We start from the raw sequence: 18,582 nt of genomic DNA, 5'->3' as shown, positions 1-18,582 counted from the left end.
GAAGGGGTCGACAGAGGATGAGATGGCTGGATGGCATCACTGACTCGATGGATGTGAGTCTGAGTGAACTCCAGGAGATGGTGATGGACAGGGAGGCCTGGCGTGGTGCAATTCATGGGGTCACAAAGAGTCGGAGATGACTGAGCGACTGAACTGAACTGAACTGAAGCTATTTCCTATTATTTTCTGTTACTGGCAATCAAAACAACTTTAAGATATTAACTGTAACACATTGTGTGAGAAAGATCACACAATAATTGTCAGATTATTTTTCTTTCTTTTCAGATGATTTTTTCTTCAGATTTTTCTTTCTTTCTTTCTTAATGATTTTCAACACAAGATTTTTGCCAGCCCTGTGTATAAATGAAGTAAGCTTCAGCCCACTGAGTTGATTGGAGGCTATTACATTCAAGTGGGCTTCCCTGATGGTTCAGTGGTAAAGAATCCGCCTGCCAACGCAGGAGACTCAGAAGGCATGGGTTGGATCCCCTCACTCCAGTATTCTTGCCTGGGAAATCCCATGGACAGAGGAGCCTGGTGGGCCATAGTCCATGGGGTGGCAAAGAGTTAGACACTACTGAGCAACTAAACAACAACAATAAACCACTAAAGGACACTGAGTACAGAGTATATGGGCTCTCTCAGTATTACTTCTTATAATTGTATGTGAATTACAATTATCTCAAAATAAGAAGTTTACTAAAAATTGAAAAAAAATTTTTTTCAATAAAAAGTGAGAGTGAGACCATGTCTATAATTATTCCTTGAGACGTTAAAAGTCAAGAAAGGGAAGGGCTATTTTGTGATGAAATGTTTGTCTATATCCAGTATAAACTCACCATTCTAATTCATTGTGAGGCCAAACAAAAACTCATTTTCCCAGAATTAAAATAAGAGTATTCAAGGACTTGAATAGGAAAACTACCCACTTTGTCTGTCTGGTCAGTTACTCTTCCTCTTTCTCAAGAGATTGAATCTGTTGCCAGCAATCTAGAGCCCTAGGTTCTCCCACATAAACCTTCATGGGTGCCACTGGAAGATTTGAGACATATACACAAGAGAAGGTGAAAAGATGAGAGCAACCAATCAATGTTAGCATCACTAAAAGCAAGACATCTTGACACTATATGTCCTGGAACATGATGTAACTAGGAATCACACCCTACCACCTGAATCTAATAAAGCCTTTGGCTCTATCACTTTATAGGGTCTAGTGAAATAAGAACTGTAGAACCACACTGCAAAGAAACAGACAGCCAAATCCAGGATATAGGATATTCTATGGGATGAGTAACAGCATCTTAGATAGAGTCCTTTGAGAAACAGTTGCTGAGACAGAGTCATGTGCAAGAGATTTATTAGAGAGTGAGCTCAGGGGAAACCCTTACAAAGAAGAAAGGCAAACAGGACTGGGAAAAGGAAGAAGCTAAACTGCAATGCAATTGCAATGGAGAACTTGGCCAATCCCTCAGTGAGCTCTGGCCCTTCAGAGATAGAAGTAAGAAGGTCACGCCCTTGCACTCTTGCAAGAACCTTGTTCATACATGCTATGTGAGAAAGAGGGGCCAGTGCACAGTAGAGGGCAGCATGGAAATCTGGCCACTTGCTCATGCAGCTTACTGTGCTCTCTCATCTATCTGTGCCCAGTCCTAGATGCACTGCTTCCCATTTACAATGGGTTGCTGCTGGGCCCTCATGATCTTCTGACATAGTGGCTCTGATGAAATCCAGTCCTGGCCACAAGGTCTTTAGATGCTCCAGCACAACTGGGCCCAGTAGCCTATGAGGAGCTGTTCTATGAATGATGTGTAGTTCTTTGCTGCAAAAGATGTGGCCTTCAGCTGGAATCCTGGAATTCATGTAGCAATTTCTGTCGAGCTTGCCATGCACTCCCCATGGCATCTTTTGCCACTAAAGATACCTCTATCTACACGACATATGGCCCAAGCAGCTGAGCTACTTTTATCATGGTCTGGACCTGTTACAGATCCCTTTCCTTCTCTGGGTCCCAATCAAATCAGGAAACCTTCCATGTCACTCAGCAAATGGGTCAAAGCAGTACTCCTGAGTATATAATATTCTGCCTCTGAGAACCTAAAGTAATCTACTAAGTGTCTGCTTTCTTCTCAGTGGTGGGAAGTTAGAGATAATATACTTTGTGTTTTACTTTGAAAGGAATATTCTGACATGCCCCCATAATATTAAGATCCTAAAAGTTTCACTGAGGTGATAGACCTTGTGAATATCTGTAGGTATTATCTCCGGAGAAGGCAATGGCACCCCACTCCAGTACTCTTGCCTGGAAAATCCCATGGACGGAGGAGCCTGGAAGGCTGTAGTCCATGGGGTCGCTGAGGGCCGGACATGACTGAGTGACTTCACTTTCACTTTTCACTTTCATGCACTGGAGAAGGAAATGGCAACCCACTCCAGTGCTCTTGCCTGGAGAATCCCAGGGACGGGGGAGCCTGGTGGGCTGCCGTCTCTGGGGTCACAGAGTTGGACACAACTGAAGTGACTTAGCAGCAGGCATTATCTCCAACCTTCTGGAACATAGTTGTCTTAACAAGGTCTCTAAGGACTTGCCACTTATTTTTCATTCAATCCAGTTAGCATGTCATTGATATAGAGTGCCAGGGTGATGTTCTGAAGAATGCCTATTGATCCAGGCCCCTCCACCAGTGTTGCGTTATAAGGCAGAGGCCTCTGAATCTTCTTCAAGCAAGGGGACAGTGTTAGCTCTTTAAAAAGAGTTGACCATTTTTGTAAGGTCAAAAGTGTTTAGAAGAATCTAGTAATTCAGTATTACCTACTGCATTGATCTAGTTGTCCTGGGCTCCAGTCTCAGGGTACTTCCCAATCAGGCCCTGGCTTTTGGTCAGCACACTGACAGGACTGAAAATTCAGTCTTCTCTAGACCTATGTTGTTCAGGACCTGATCATCAGCTTCCTCTGCAAGAGGTAAAAATCCCTTTCTAGGCTGTCAAGGAAGCCCTTTGGTGATTAATTACACTCAGACTTCCATTGTCTTCTTCCCAAGGCATCAATAATCCTCAACAACAGCCATCCAAGCTCTCTAATCTTTATGCTTCCCACATTTCCCAAACCCACTGAATGCTTGTATTGCTGTTCTTGCTGGTGTTTTGTCTTCCATATCATCCCATTCCAGCTCACCATGTGTAAAAATTTCAAAACTGCACCTCTACACCATACCAGTGTTATCACTTACCGCCAGTCACTGCATTTGTATTGCAGGCTGAGAGGCAGGTCATCCAGCTCTGAAATCCCATTTTAGATTCTGCTTATTAGAGCCATCCTGTTATCAATTGTCTAGGTCAGGTTTCCCAGGAAATAGACTCTGATATGGAGATTTGATTTCAGGAATTGTCCTAGGGAGTAGCTTCAGGAACACACCTGAAAGGGAGTAAGGAAATCAGAATGGGCAGAAGTAATTGATGTGTGATGTAGTCACAACTGGGGTCCCAGCCGATCTTACAGGGAGCTCTGGAATTGAGGCGATCCTTCAGAGTTATCGTGAAGCAACAGGGCCAAGACTTTTTACCCTCTAAATAGCCAGTCTTAGACTCATGCTGTGGACCTGTAGACCTTCAGCAGCCCACACTCCTGGCAGTGACAGGAAAGAGTGCTCTGGTCATGAAGAAGGGATCTGGGTAGCACACCACAGCATCCACCATACAAATAACTACAAAAATCAATGGTATAGGGGAAATGGAGGTGGGGGGTTATTATTATAGAATAACAGCTTTAAAAGGCAGAATGACCTAAAGAAATTTTTTGCAGGCTTTGCTTTGACCTCCATCCACACAAACCAAATATATGAAAAGACATCTTTCAGATAATTGGAGAAATTTGCATGTAAAGTAAATATTAGATAAAATTATATAATTATTATTGATCTTGTTACATATCCTAAAGGTAGGGTGGTTCTATTTTTTAAAAGGCCATTTCCTACTGGAGATGAAGACTGAAATAAAGGTAAAATAACATGATGTCTTCAATTTGCATGAAAACGTTTTAGAAAAATAGAAGTATGGGAGATGTAACAAGATTGATTAAATGCTATTAACTGTTGAAGCTGAGTGATGAGTGATGAGAGATGAACATTCATCCTGTTATTCTCCCTACATTTGCTTAAAATACCCATAACAAAAATATCTAAGGACATGTAATAGGTTATTGTGATGTGCCACCAATCACTGCCCATAAGCACCAAAATATCTATTGTTGCTCCTTGAGCCCCAATTTCCCTTCCAAGATAGGAAACTAGATCCAAATTTAAAATGTTAGATGCAGGAAGGTTGTAACTCCTTAAAACATAAGTGGAAACATCAAAGGTTATGAAAAACAGAACTTTTCTGAATATTGTTCATCAAATGAGAACCAGAGCCTAGCACCCTGCTTGTGCCAGGGTAGGTGATAAATAAATGTTCTTGGAAATTAAAATGCAAGGCATATTCCCTAGCTTCTCCTTCCTGTCTCCATCCACCACTCCCTTCGTTTGTTTCTATCTCTTGGACTTTCTGGACTCTGTTAGGAATCTGTGCCCAACAAACAAGGTCATGAGTTCCTGCTGTCTTCTTTTTGGCCATGTGTGAGCATCTCTGCTTGATATGCAACTATTACTCTTATTGCCATTATCAGTAATGACCTCCCCTCTTTATAAACAACTGCCCTTCCAAGTGGATATTCCACATAAATGAAATGTTAGAGAAGAGCATAAAACATGTTTAAGAAAAAGTAAGACAGCAGGAAGTTGGGGAGTGGAAAGCCCAACTCCACTGCCGAGTGTAGTCAGGGCTGACTTAAAACCCCTGAGGACCTGTGGGGAGAGTGTCAGACTTCTGGCCAGGAACTGAGATGAACGTCTGCAAAATATGTATACCCAAGCAACTAACCACTTCAGTCTCCCACTATCCTTTCTCTAGGCCCTGTAAGAGCCGTCTCGACACAGCTTCCACCCTCTTTTCCTCAGTGAAGTCCAAAACCAGCAGTCAATGTTGACATCAATGTGCACCGGACTAGAGCCCCAGGTAAAACAAAAGACGCCTGCAAAAAGGCAAATGAGCAAGGAACTCAAGGAAAGTTCACGATGGAAAAATAAATACTGTCAAAACAAACATCCATAGAGGGGAAAGAGGGGAAAACCAAAGAGACAAGATCAGCCAGAAAAAATAAGAATAAAAACAATGAGAAAAGCCAAGAATGGAGTGGGGGTGGGATGAGGGGGCAGAATGGACTAAAATGAAATACAGGCATAATTCTCCAAGGAAAAGTAGAGGAAAAGTTAGTGACAGAATTAGCATTTGGGAGCAAGGAGCTAAAAGCTTTTACATACTTTGTCTCACTGAATAGTCATACCACTGTGAAAAGTGAATATTGCTCATTACCATTTTGCAGAGGTAGAAATAGAGGCTTAGAAGCTAAACAAATTTGTCTTAGGATGTACATATAGCAAATGGTGGAGCAGAATTTGAACATAGTCCTTCTAACTTCAAAATTTACACTCTCTTGTAGGCTATCCTAGGTTTGAAGAGCAGTAAACACAACTTCCACATTTGGTTGACTGCATTCATTAATATTAATAACCATGTGTTCAGTTATTCCTTAATTTGAGATCATTTCTTGAAATGGATCCCGAATGCTTCTTTAAAAAACTTTTTTTGGCTGTGCTGAGTCTTTGTTTCTGCACACCAGCTTTTCTCTAGTTGTGGTGAGCAGGGGCTACTTTCTACTTGTTGTGCCTAGGGGCTTCTCATTGAGATGGCTAAGCTCGGCAGCATGTGGAATCCTCCCGGATCAGGGGTTGAACCCATGTCCCCTGCATTGACAGGTGAATTCTTAACAACTGAACCACTAGAGAAGTCCTTAAATGCCTTTATTCCATCAAAAATGTTATCCTTCTCACTTCACCCAGACTCATACTCTCGATCTAGGAATCTCTCCTCATATATAAACCATCTAACCAAGCAGCTAAGGCAAAAGGTGACAGCATTACCCAACCTGCTCAGATGACTCTAAAGCTGGCAAAATATATATATATATTTTGGGACCAATATATATATATATAGTCTGGGACCAATCTGAGATGGCCTAAAATTATAGTGCAAAAGAGTCAGGGACAGCAGGTGACTGAAACTGTCTTCAGTATGAAAATATCCTTGAAGCTGATGATGAAAGGATGAGAGCAATGGATGTGTGGAGCTGGTGTGTGTTGGGGATCTGAACAGTAAATGTCTTATATCCCCATTAGAACATAAGCTTCTAGAGGGCAAGGACCACATATGGTACTTTCATTTTGTCCATAAATACTACAGTGCTTTAAAATTCACAGGCACTCAAAGATTAGTGAAATAATTGAATGAATACTAGGTGTTAATGGCCTTGTGAATGGGGACAGTATCAAGATATCTTTCTCCTTTTGAAAAGTACAATTACTCTTAAAAGTCATCTTTAACTCTGCTGCTGCTACTGCTGCTAGTCGCTTGAGTCATGTCCGACTCTGTGCAACCCCATAGACGGCAGCCCACCAGGCTCCCCCGTCCCTGGGATTCTCCAGGCAAGAACACTGGAGTGGGTTGCCATTTCCTTCTCCAGTGCACGAAAGTGAAAAATGAAAGTGAAGTCGCTCAGTCCTGTCTGATTCTTCGCGACCCATGGACTGCAGTCTACCAGGCTCCTCCGTCCATGGGATTTTCCAGGCAAGAGTACTGGAGTGGGGTGCCATTGCCTTCTCTCTTTAACTCTAGAAGAAAGTAAATCAGGACAATAGCATGACTAAGTTTTAGAGCCAAACTAGCTCCTCTTTGAGCAAAAAGGAAAAGTATTAGGTTGGCGGAAAAGTAATTGTGGTTTTGCATTGTTGAAATTTGCTGTTTGATACTGGAATACATTCTTAAATAAATGTGGTTATGTTACACATTATTTTAATGCTCATGTCTCACTTTATATTTTTTACTAATAACTTATTGATTGTTATATATTTCATATTTATTTTAGACTAGGGAAATCATGTTAGACAAAAAGCAAATTCAAGCGATATTCTTATTCGAATTCAAAATGGATTGTAAAGCAGCAGAGACAACTGGCAACATTAACAATGCATCTGGCCCAGGAACTGCTAATGAGCACAAAGAGCATACGGTGGTGGTTCAAGAAGTTTTGCAAAGGAGATGAGAGTTTTGAAGATGAGGATCACAGTGTCCAGCCATCGGAAGTTGACAACGACCAATTGAGAGGATCACCAAAGCTGATCCTCTTACAACTACATGAGAAGTTCCCAAAGAACTCAGTGTTGACCATTACCATCGTTCAGCATTTGAAGCAAACTGGAAAGGTGAAAAAGTTCTATAAGTGAGTCCCTCATGAGCTGACTGAAAAAAAGAAAAAATAAAGATTGTTTTGATTTTCTATGCAACAACAACAAACCGTTTCACAATCAGATTGTGATATGCAATGAAAAGTGGATTTTATGTGACAACCAGCATTACCAGCTCAGTGGTCATTGAATCTCAGAGATGAAGCTCCAAAACACTTTCCAAAGCCAAACTTGCACCAAGAAAAAGTCATGGTCACTGTTTGGTGGTCTGCTGCTGGTCTGATCCACAACAGCTTTCTGAATCCCGACGAAACCATTACATTTGAGAAGTATGCTCAGCAAATCAATGAGATGCGCTGAAAACTGCAATGCTTGCAGCTTGCATTGGTCAACAGAATGGGCCCAATTCTTCATGACAATGTCCAACCACATAGAGCACAACCATCGCTTCCGAAGTTGAATGAACTGGGCTATGAAGTTTTTTCTCAGCCACCATATTCACCTGACCTCTCACCAACTGACTACCACCTTCAAGCATCTCAACAACTTTTTGCAGGCAAAATGCTTCCACAACCAGAAGGAGGAAGAAAATGCTTTCCAAGAGTTCACTGAATCCTGAAACACAAATTTTTACGCTACAGGAATAAAAAAAGCTTATTTCTCTCTGGCAAAAACGTGTTGATTGTAATGGTTCCTATTTTGATTAATAAAGATGAGTTTGAGCCTAGTTACAATGATTTAAAATTAACGATCTGAAACCGTAATTACTTTTTCACCAACTTGAACAATGAAGTTCTGGGGCACTCAGGACATAGAAAGAAGTGCTAATATGACAGCAAGCACAGGATATTGGTTTCCCTTTATCCCACAGGTTTCTTCCCTACGAATTTTTAAGTATGTTCTCACCCCTCAGAGTTCTTACATTTCACATTCAGAAGTATACGCAACGGTCCTCAACATTTTTGGCACCAGTAACTAATTTCATGGAAGACGATTTTTCCACGGGTGGATGGTGGTGGGGGTATGATTCAAGCACATTACATTTATTGTGCACTTTATTTATATCATTTTTACATCAGCTCCACCTCAGATCATCAGGCATTAGGTCCCGGAGGTTGGAACCCCTGGTATAAGGCTTATAAATACTAGGCAGTGTCTGTGCAGACAAAGTCTGGTCTTCTAGTGGGAATTCTTAAGCCCGTGTAAGTTTGGATCTTTCCACAATGAACCCCTTCTCCGACATGATTTTACAGGTCCCTCAGATTTACTGGCTGAGCTCTGAATACAGTGTTGATTTTCCTGGTTCATAAAGCCAGGCAGAGTTTCTGCTGCCAGACAGGTGTATTTGTTTTTGAATGATAAGGACATTCACTTGCTCTCAGTTTAGGCTAATAATAAACACTTTATACATCCTTCAAAATCTGAAAGAGGAAAGAATAAAAAACCCTCAGGCAACAACGTCTGTCAATGGACTCCACTTCCTTAGAGAACATGCAGCCTTGTACAAGAGTGGGGTTCTGGTTGACTAACTTTTCAGGCAAGCAAACCCTCTGAATATTGCTTTTGATAGCCCTCTCCCATCAGTAGAGCCCTGAGGTCCATTTTACCTGATTAAAAGAAAGAGAGCCAGGACAAATAGAAAAACGAAAAAGAATATATTGGCCCCAAAGAGATACAGAGGGAGTCAGCGCTAGTGAGGAGACCTTTTTCCCCTGTAGCCAAGCAGCCTATACATGGAGGTTTGATGAGACAAACAGTAGCAAAAGCAGACACAGCAGGGTAATCAGGGGAAAATGAGCGTGGCAAAGGAACGTTCAAGAAGGAAGATAGTAGAACAATTTTGCTTGTCCTTTAAGCAGCCTAAAAACCTAACCTTTCAAACAAGGTGGTTTAGAAAGGGATGAATGTCCAGATTGACAGTGTTCTGTCCCTCCGCCTTGATTATTAAGGGATGGTGGGTAACTTCCAGGATCAAGTCCTCCAGAAACATGAGGAAGGGTAGAAAAAAACAGCCAGCATCCTAGACACTGATGCTGTAAGCCAACCCTTCCTCGGGCTGACTCTCTGAGCCACTAATCTCACTTGTTACTCTTGATTCTTAATCTGTCCCCCACTGTTGTTTCTTTACCACCACCAACCACCTGAAAGGAATTGACTGTGGCTGGAGTCTGGCATCACAGTTGGCTCCCTGAAAGCTCTTGATGTGCTCATGGTGGAGGAGAAAGGAACAGCTCTGCCCCGGGAAGGGATGTGGGACACACAGCATCCATCATCTCCAGGGCTGTGTGGGACTGGCCATCAGCACTGGCCCGTGGTGAGGATTAGGCTTCTTCTTTTTTTTTTTTTTTTCTAATTATCCATTTTTTAAAATTTTATCTAGTTATTCTTGGCTGCGCTGGGTCTTTGTGGCAGCTCAGGCTTTTCTCTAGGTGTGGTGAGCGGGGGGGCCACTCTTTGTTGCAGTGCGCAAGCTTCTCACTGTGGTGGCTTCTCTTATTGCAGAGCATGGGTTCTAGGACAAGTAGGCTCATTGGTTGCAGCTCCCAGGCTTTAGAGCACAGGCAGAGCAGTTGCGGCCCAGGCTCAGCTGATCCACGACATGGGATCTTCCTGGACCAGAGATGGAACTCATGTCTCCTTCATTGGCAGGTTCTTTACTCCTCAGTCACCAGGGAAGTCCAGGATTGGGCTTCTTAGCTGACAATACTTCACAAACTTTGACACCAAATGCAGGGGGAAAAATGGCAGTTCCTCACACAAGGTAAGCAGGAGACAGTGCCTGGGACCAACTGATCTTGCTTCTTTTTACTCTTTTCATGCAATTTCATCCTGATGACAAAGTCTCTGCAAATCAAACTAACCTTTCTCTTTCTCCAATTTTTCTACATTGTTTAATCCCCAAAATAAACCTTCTCTGGAATATTTTACTTACACCTTTATTTCTTTCCCTGAAATACATTTGCACTTGAAAAGATTTGTTGTTCTCTTTTTAAAATGCAAAATTACTCCTAAATTTCCATTTTTAATTCTAGGTGGCACATACATCAGTGTCTATCTATCATAACAATTTTTCTCTAGCAAAAAATTTTTATAACTTAAAAAGAGAAGAAAAGGGTAGTAGAAGAACTTGAAAAATGTTTTATATCCTGACTTTCTTTTCTTCCTTAGAGTTAGGACACAGTTAGGAAAAAATACTCCTTAGAAAAGTACTGCCTTCTGAGCCATCCATGTCTTTCTCTGGTGTGAGTTTTGTTTACAGAGACATGTCTTGCAGGTGATTACTAGAATAGCATCATCTTTAAAGATGAGGCTGGGCAGACACTGTGCTCTGTGCACACTTGCTTCACGGATTCCTCTTGCCTCACTTTCTTTACAATATTTCTTGTTTTATTGCCACATTATTTACAACAGTCAAGACATGGAAGTAACTTAAGTGTCCACTGACAGTTAAATGGATAAAGATGTGATGTGTCTATACAATGGAATCCTGAATGCACGCATGCTAAGTCACTACAGTCATGTCCAGCTCTTTGCCACGCTATAGACTGTAACCTGCCAGGCTCCATAGTGTTCTCCAGGCAAGAATGCTGGAATGAGTTGCCATGCCTTCCTCCAGGGATCTTCCCAACCCAGGGATCGAACCTGAGTCTCTTACGTCTCCTGCATTAGCAGGTAGGTTCTTTGCCACGAGAGCCACCTGGGAAGCCCCACAATGGAATTCTACTCAGTCATAAAGAAGAATGAGATCTTGCCATTTGCAAAAATATGGATGGATCTCAAAATATGGATATTCACTAAGTGAAATAAATCAGAGAAAGACCAATACCATATGAGTTCAGTTATATGTGGAATCTAAAAAACAAACCGAATAGACAAAACAAACTCATAGATACAAAGAACAGATAGGTGGTCCGCAGAAGGGTGGGAGTCTGGACGGGTGGACAAAATGGGTGAAGGGGATCGAGAAGTACAAACTTCCAGTTATAAAATAAATGTCATGGATGGGAATTCTATGACGGTGCAGTGGCTTTCACTGCCACGGGTCCAGGGTTCAGCCTCTGGTGAGGGAACCAAGATCCCAAGAGCCATGCAGCACAGCCTAAATAAAGAAATATAAATGTAAAATAAAGTAAATATCATCATGATGTGATATAATGTACAGCACGATGACTACAGTCAAATACTGCATAGCAAGTTTCAAAGGCACTAAGAAAGTAAATCTTAAACGTTCTCATCACAAGAAAAACTATTTGGTAATTTTGATGTTGACAGATGGTAACTAGACTTACCCTGGTGACCATTTTATAATGTATACAAATGTTGAATCATTAAGTTGCACACCTGAAACTAATATAATATTGTGTGTCAATTATACTTAAAAAATAAAATTTTTATTTTTCTCAGTCTTTTTTTTTTAACCCCAGATATGTGTTGTAATTAGACATCCAGACAGAAATGTCTCCTGAAGAAATATAAGCTCAAATATTTAGGGATAAAGAGTCTGCAACCTACTTAAATAGTTCATATATACAGAAATAGATGTGTGTGTATACACATGTATATACATACAGATGTACACATCTACATATGCATATATAGTCATACACATGTGGGTTTGTGCAATTTTATATATATGAAAGAAAGATAAGATAGGTAAATAACTTACTAGAACAATGGAAAGTATGTGGGTATTAGTTATATTCCTTCTCTTTTTCTGTAAGCTAGAGATTGTTTTTCATGATTAAAAGTTTAAAGGATGAATGGAAAGAAAGAGAAAAAGAAAGAGAGGAAGAAAGGTAGGAAGGGAGGATAAAAGGAAGAAATTCTTCCTAAAGACCCTGAAAGATGTGGGGCTGAGCTGGTTTTCTTGTTCTAAGAACTCTAATGGGAAACAATAGCTCACAACACAATGGTTTAGCCACTCATGTCCAATCACTGTTGCTTACACAGTCACTCTGTGATCATCTAACTCCCACGCCCCCAGACTTCTCCGTGAACTTGCACAGAGAACCTGCTCTTTGAGAGTCCTCTACAGTGTTGCTGTGAGGCTCTCTGCTGACCATTATTCTATGAGCCTGACTTGTAAGTGAGACTTACCCTAGAATGAGTACTCCACACCTGCTCCTTTGTGTGGTTCCAGGATGTCCTCTCATTGTTGACCACCTAAATTGAGCTAGTTGAGGTGGCTATTGCTAATGGGATGACGCAGTCAACATACGTGAAAACCTGCTAGGTAAATCTTTTGGATAAGCTCTTGTTTCTCTTATAAAATGGGCCTTTTCATCATTTTGTCATTAATCTTTTGCCCTTCACCCTTTAGCTCCTTCTTCCTGTCTAGACAGCAGGCAAGAAGCCTGGAACCATGTTAGCCATCCGGAGATCCTAAGATGACCGTAATAAGGATGACAGTGAAATGGGAAGAAGGAAAAAGCATTGGCGAGCCACCTTGCCAGGTTTAGAAATTTTGTTGAGAAGAACAATTAACACCCTGTAAAACTGAAACCTTGGAGAAGGGTTTTCCATAATTTCACAGCTGAAAACATATCTAACTGACTTGAATGATTTTGCCACCTCACAGAAGATTTGGTCCTGCCACTAGAGTCATTCCCAGCCTCATACCACCCAATGATAATGCCCCAATCAGAAGTTGAGCTGCCCACAAGTTGCCCACAAGCGAGACTTTCATGTGTCATATATCCCACATTCCCCTGAGGGACTGGCCTTAGGCTCTGAGCTTAACTATTTCTTTTGTTGTCTCCAAATTTTTATTCTGAAAGAGCAACTTGATTTTTTTTCAGACTATTTAGCTAGGTCCAGTTCTTTCAAACTAGGCAATCTTGACACCTTTACTCCTAGAGAAATACCTAAATACTGAGCCAAAGAAATGGAATATAGTCTATATGTGCTGGTAAGTGCAGTCATGAAAACTTTCAAGAAATAAATATTTCTGTGGTCTGTAGAAATGTCTGGAGATTCTGAGAAGAATCCTGGTTTTCCTACTAGGTAGACAGACGGAGAAATCACATACTTTGTTTTCGTAAACTTCCAAAGTTTAAGTAAATAAGGTTCGGCTAGTAATCAGAATAAAAACCCCTCACCTTAGCACTGCTAACAAACCAAGACAGAATGACTTTCTCTTAACCTTAGTCCTCAGGCTTTGGCTTTGGACTGGGTCCCAAAATGCTTTCTGTTTTGGAAACGCCAAACCATGCAAAACTCAGTAGGTCTGGGGTTTGAACATATGAATAAAAAAAGCCAAGTTTCCGCCTGACCTTGGCTAACCTTAAATCAATCGTTCCTCCAGCGCTAGTCTGCCCAACAGTGAAGCTTGTGGTTTCATCTTGGTTTTACCACAAAACTTTGTGATGAAACACTAAGAACCCACTGAGATTTGCACTTCCATTCCTGTCTTGTTTCAAACTCTTTTTACAAAACCTGATGACTTCTATAGCATTTGACTATGTAACTCTGTAATTTCTCTTATGTTCCACATGGGCTCAGGACCAAATTTTTGCATAGCAACGCTTTATGAGACTCCAATGATGAAAAAATCAGAGTAGAGAACTAAAATCCATTCAATGTGAAATCAAGAAGATTCTGTGACTATAACACAAATCTATATGCTATCACTGTTAGACTAACCACCAGGGAAGTCAGACTAACTATAAGAGCAGCTCAAATAATTGGAAAATTTCAGTTTAAAAAACTGCTGGGGATTGGGTACCATGGGATAGAGGAGCTGGAGGAAGGAAACCCCCAAATTAGCAAATGTTGCCCCAGACTAGAAACGCAAGAAACATAGAACAGGCATAGCGCTAATTATTTATCCAAGAGATGTTCACCCAGTGAAGAGTAACTTCATGTTTTCCAGCCCACATATCTAGGTCAAATCAGGACACACAGAGAGAAGCTAACAATCTGAACATACAACCATTAGCAAGGACAGAATACTTCAGTCTCCTGATCTGATTATGCCATGGTAAGTTTAAGAAGTAACATCTCCATTCTGTATTCGCTTGGCATTGATGTAGGTACAGACAGAGTGCCAAATGTCATGCTATCTCATACAATATAGATCTTTTTTTATTGAGGGGTAATTGACATATAACATTGTGTTAGCTTTGGTGGTACAACAGAATGATTCTATATTTGTATACATTGTGTAAGGGCTTCTAAGGTGGCGCTAGTAGTAAAGAACCCTCCTGCCAATGCCGGAGACAAAATGAGACACGGGTTCAATCTCTGGGTTGGGAAGATCCCCTGGAGGAGGGCATGGCAACCCACTCCAGTATCCTTGCCTGAAGAATCCCATGGACAGAGGAGCCTGATGGGCTATAGTCCATGGGGTCGCAAAGAGTTGGACACAACTGGAGTGACTTAGCACACGTGCATTGTGTAAGAATCACCACAATAACTCTAGTTAACTCCTTCATATAGATTCTTGTCAACTAAAAATCTCAGGAAAAATATCATCAACCATTATTTCCCCATAAAATACCGGATTGCCACCTCCAAAATACTGGATTGCAACCTCCTTGCATTATCAGGGTTCTGAAATGGACATACCTAGAAATAAAAACAGAAAGCTTTTTCTGCCTTGAGCCCTTTCCAAATCTGAGTGCTATTTCGTAGCTTTAGAAATTTAGCCGCAAAAGCCCATTAACAAATTTTGAACAAAGAAAGAGAATTTTGCTTTAGCCCAGCAGACTCCTTTGTGAATTATACATGATGTTTTCCAGTGATAGAAAAAAGGAATCAAATACATGCCACCAGTTTCTGTAAAATCCTGAAAGCAGAAAACTGGTCTCACGATGTCAAGAATATACTGAAGACAAACCTTGGGTCAGTGAAAACCTGAGGACCAACTTCTGCTGCTGCTGCTGCTGCTGCTGCTGCTGCTAAGTCGCTTCAGTCGTGTCCGACTCTGTGCAACCCCATAGCCGGCAGCCCACCAGGCTCCCCCATCCCTGGGATTCTCCAGGCAAGAACACTGGAGTGGGTTGCCATTTGCTTCTCCAAAGGACCAACTCCTAGAACTTTAACATTTCTACAAAAGTGATTTTTTTTAAATGACCCAAGAAAAGGCTACAGTGATTGTCCCTCTCCTAGGGCCCCTTCCTGCCCTTCTCCCAAGTAGCCGGTACACAATGCTACACAATTTTCATGTCCTTCCAAAGGACATGATGTTCCAAAGAAACATCACAAAGCTCTTAACAGAATGTATACATGCATTTATAAAAAGTCATGTCTACCTTCTTGCCATCATGGAAATTACAAATTGCCCCAAAGCTCCTGTGAGACCCAGTCTACAGAATTGCCCCATAAGTCACAGGTGAAGTCATCTCAACAGAACCCATTAGAGCGAAGCAACGCTAAGAGATGCTTCTCCACTAAATCCCAAACAGGGGCTATGGCTCCAAAGCCAAAATTTTAGGATGCGATGACATATTTGGCATTGAAGCCAACACATGGCCACAGTCAAGGAGTCCCCAATTTCCTACCCTGCTACAAGATATAGGTATAGGCTTCTTAAGGTAAAAGCCACCCACCAACTGCCTATGTCATCAACATATAAAACTCATGAGCTCATAATATAAACAGAGAACTATTTACTATATTCTTGGCACAGGCAAGCTTATAAACAATAGCTCAGTGGAATGTTTTTAAATTGAGTTTGTTTCCTGAGTATGTTTTTCTTATAAATCTGCACACTTACCCAAAGATCACATTACTTACTAGACATTACAGCTGTCCTTGTGACCTAAAATCAAAGGGGTGTTACTTGGGCACGTTCCCATGCAAATAACTCCCCTATTTCTGGACTGAAGTACGGGAAAATATTTGTGTGCAACATCCAGCAGGTGGCACTCACATCCAAGGCTACCGGGAGCTTTACTGTTGGCCAGAGAAATCTCTGTTCACACACACACACACACACACACACACACACACATACACACGTGTTCTTACAGCTCAGTAAATAGTAGACAGATGCCTTCTTAGTAAAAGACCATGAACTTCACTCCTAATGTCTTCCTTTTTTTTAATATTTATTTACTTGACTGTGTTGGGTCTTAGCTGTGGCATGCAAGGTCATGTGTGATCTTTCTTTGCTGCAAATGAGCTCTAGTTTTGACATGGTCTTAGTTGCTCCATAGCATATAGAATCTTGGTTACCAAGATTTGATCCACCAGGGATCAAATCTGCATCCCCTGCATTGCAAGGTTTATTCCTAACCACTGGCCCACCAAGGATGTCCCCCTAATATCTTCTCAAATAAAGTTTTGATATTGGACATAAGCAATCAGTTGGTTTAAGTAATTTTAAATAAAATAATCCAAGAATGGGGCTTCCCTGGTGGCTCAAGTGGTAAAGAATCTGCCTACAGTGCAGGAGACTGAGGTTTGATACCTTGGTTAAGAGTATCCCCTGGAGAAGGGAATGGCTACCCACTCCAGTACTTCTGCCTAGAGAATTCCATGGACAGAGGAGCTTGGCAGGAGTTGTAGAGTCAGACACAACTGAGTGACTAAACTTTCACTTTTTTTTTTTAATCCAACAGATTAAAAAATCCAATTTCATACTGAAAACATAGTTTCATAGATGTTATGGGCTGAGTGTTTGTGTCCCTTAGTATTCATGTGTTGAAATCTAATCCCCCAACGTGATGATATTTGGCAGTGGGGCCTTTGAAGGGTAATTAGATCATGAGAGCATAGCTCTCATGAATTGGGTTAGCACCCTAGAAGAAGAGGCCAGAAAGCTAACTCTGCTCTTTGTGCCCTGTGAGGACACAGCAAGAAGACGACTCTCTTTAAACCAGGAAGGAGCACTCATCAAGAACCCGGTCATGCTGGCATCTTGTTCTCCGACTTCCACCTTCTAGAACTGAGAGAAATAACTGCCTGTTGTCTAAGTCACCCAGTCTATAACAGTTTGGCTTAAGATATTTCTGATATCCCTTTTCTCATTTTCCAACATTGGTAACAGGATTAAGGAGCCACGTGTCACTTTGAATATCAAAAATCAAGCCAAAGCCACTTTGAATAAGAGTGAATTGAGCAGAGGAAAAAAAAAGACATTCCTTGCTAAAGTTTCTCTTAATATGACAATAGTGGCTACAGTTGCCAAACCATGTTCGTAAAGGCCCAGAAATTGTTTTGCAAAAAGGATGGAATCATCGTGATGAGAGACTATGCTTAGAGTCACAAGTGCTAATTATTATTAATCCACAGCAGCTCTCCTTGAACAAGGGAAACCAATTATTCTATTATTTTAGCAAAGTAAATTAGGTATACTAATACTAGCTAACACTCCCATTTATTGAGTCTTTATTAGATCGTTGCACTGAAAAACCTGCAGCACACAGTAATTTAATCTTTACAGCAACTTCAGGAGGCAGGTAGCACAATTATCTCCACTTTGTAGGAAAAGGAAAATGAAGTTTAAAGGCAAGTTAAATAACCTATTTATTTTAGCCTCACGTCCTCATTTGCAAAGTGAGAATAAAATTATAAAAGAGTAAACTATTTCTTAGGGTTGTAAAAATTAGAGTCCATACAAAGAATTTAGCCTAGCAAATCCTCAATATGTGATTACAACTACTGCTGCAGCTGCTGCTACTGCTACTCCTGCCATGACTACTGTTGCAATTTATTATTATTATCATTGTTATTATTATTATTAAGGTTAATTGCTCAGAGTCACACAGACAGAAGAATGGCAGTCAAAATTTGAACTCAGGTCTGCCTGATTCCAAACGTTGGGTGCTTAGCCTATAGGAGACCATGTCTCCAAACAACTAACCAAGTGCTCTTCCAGAATAGAAGAGCACTTCTGGAAATATGGAAGTTACTCTTTTACGGAAAGAACATACAAAACAGTCATCAGAATACAGTCATCTCACCTACTGTACGGCACAGGGAACTCAATATAATAACCTATATGGGAGAAGAATATGGGGAAAAATGGATATATGTATAACTGAATCACTTGCTGTACACCTGAAACTAACACAACATTGTATATCAACTATATTCTAATATAAAATAAAAACTAAGTTAAAAAAAGAAAAAACAGCCATCTCTTTAAATTTTTCCTCCAGATCCAAACACACCTGGGCAGAGCAAATGCCTCTACCCCCATCACCCATCTTGAGAGTCAAGAAGACCTTTTTATCTTTCTGACCAAAATATGATATCCTAATGGTCACAAAATCACATCCCTTTCAAGGGAGGTGGGTAAG

The sequence above is a fragment of the Capra hircus genome, chromosome 10 (assembly GCF_001704415.2).
Source record: "Capra hircus breed San Clemente chromosome 10, ASM170441v1, whole genome shotgun sequence".
NCBI classification, from domain to species: Eukaryota; Metazoa; Chordata; class Mammalia; order Artiodactyla; family Bovidae; genus Capra; species Capra hircus.
Note: the sequence above shows the minus strand (reverse complement) of the source record.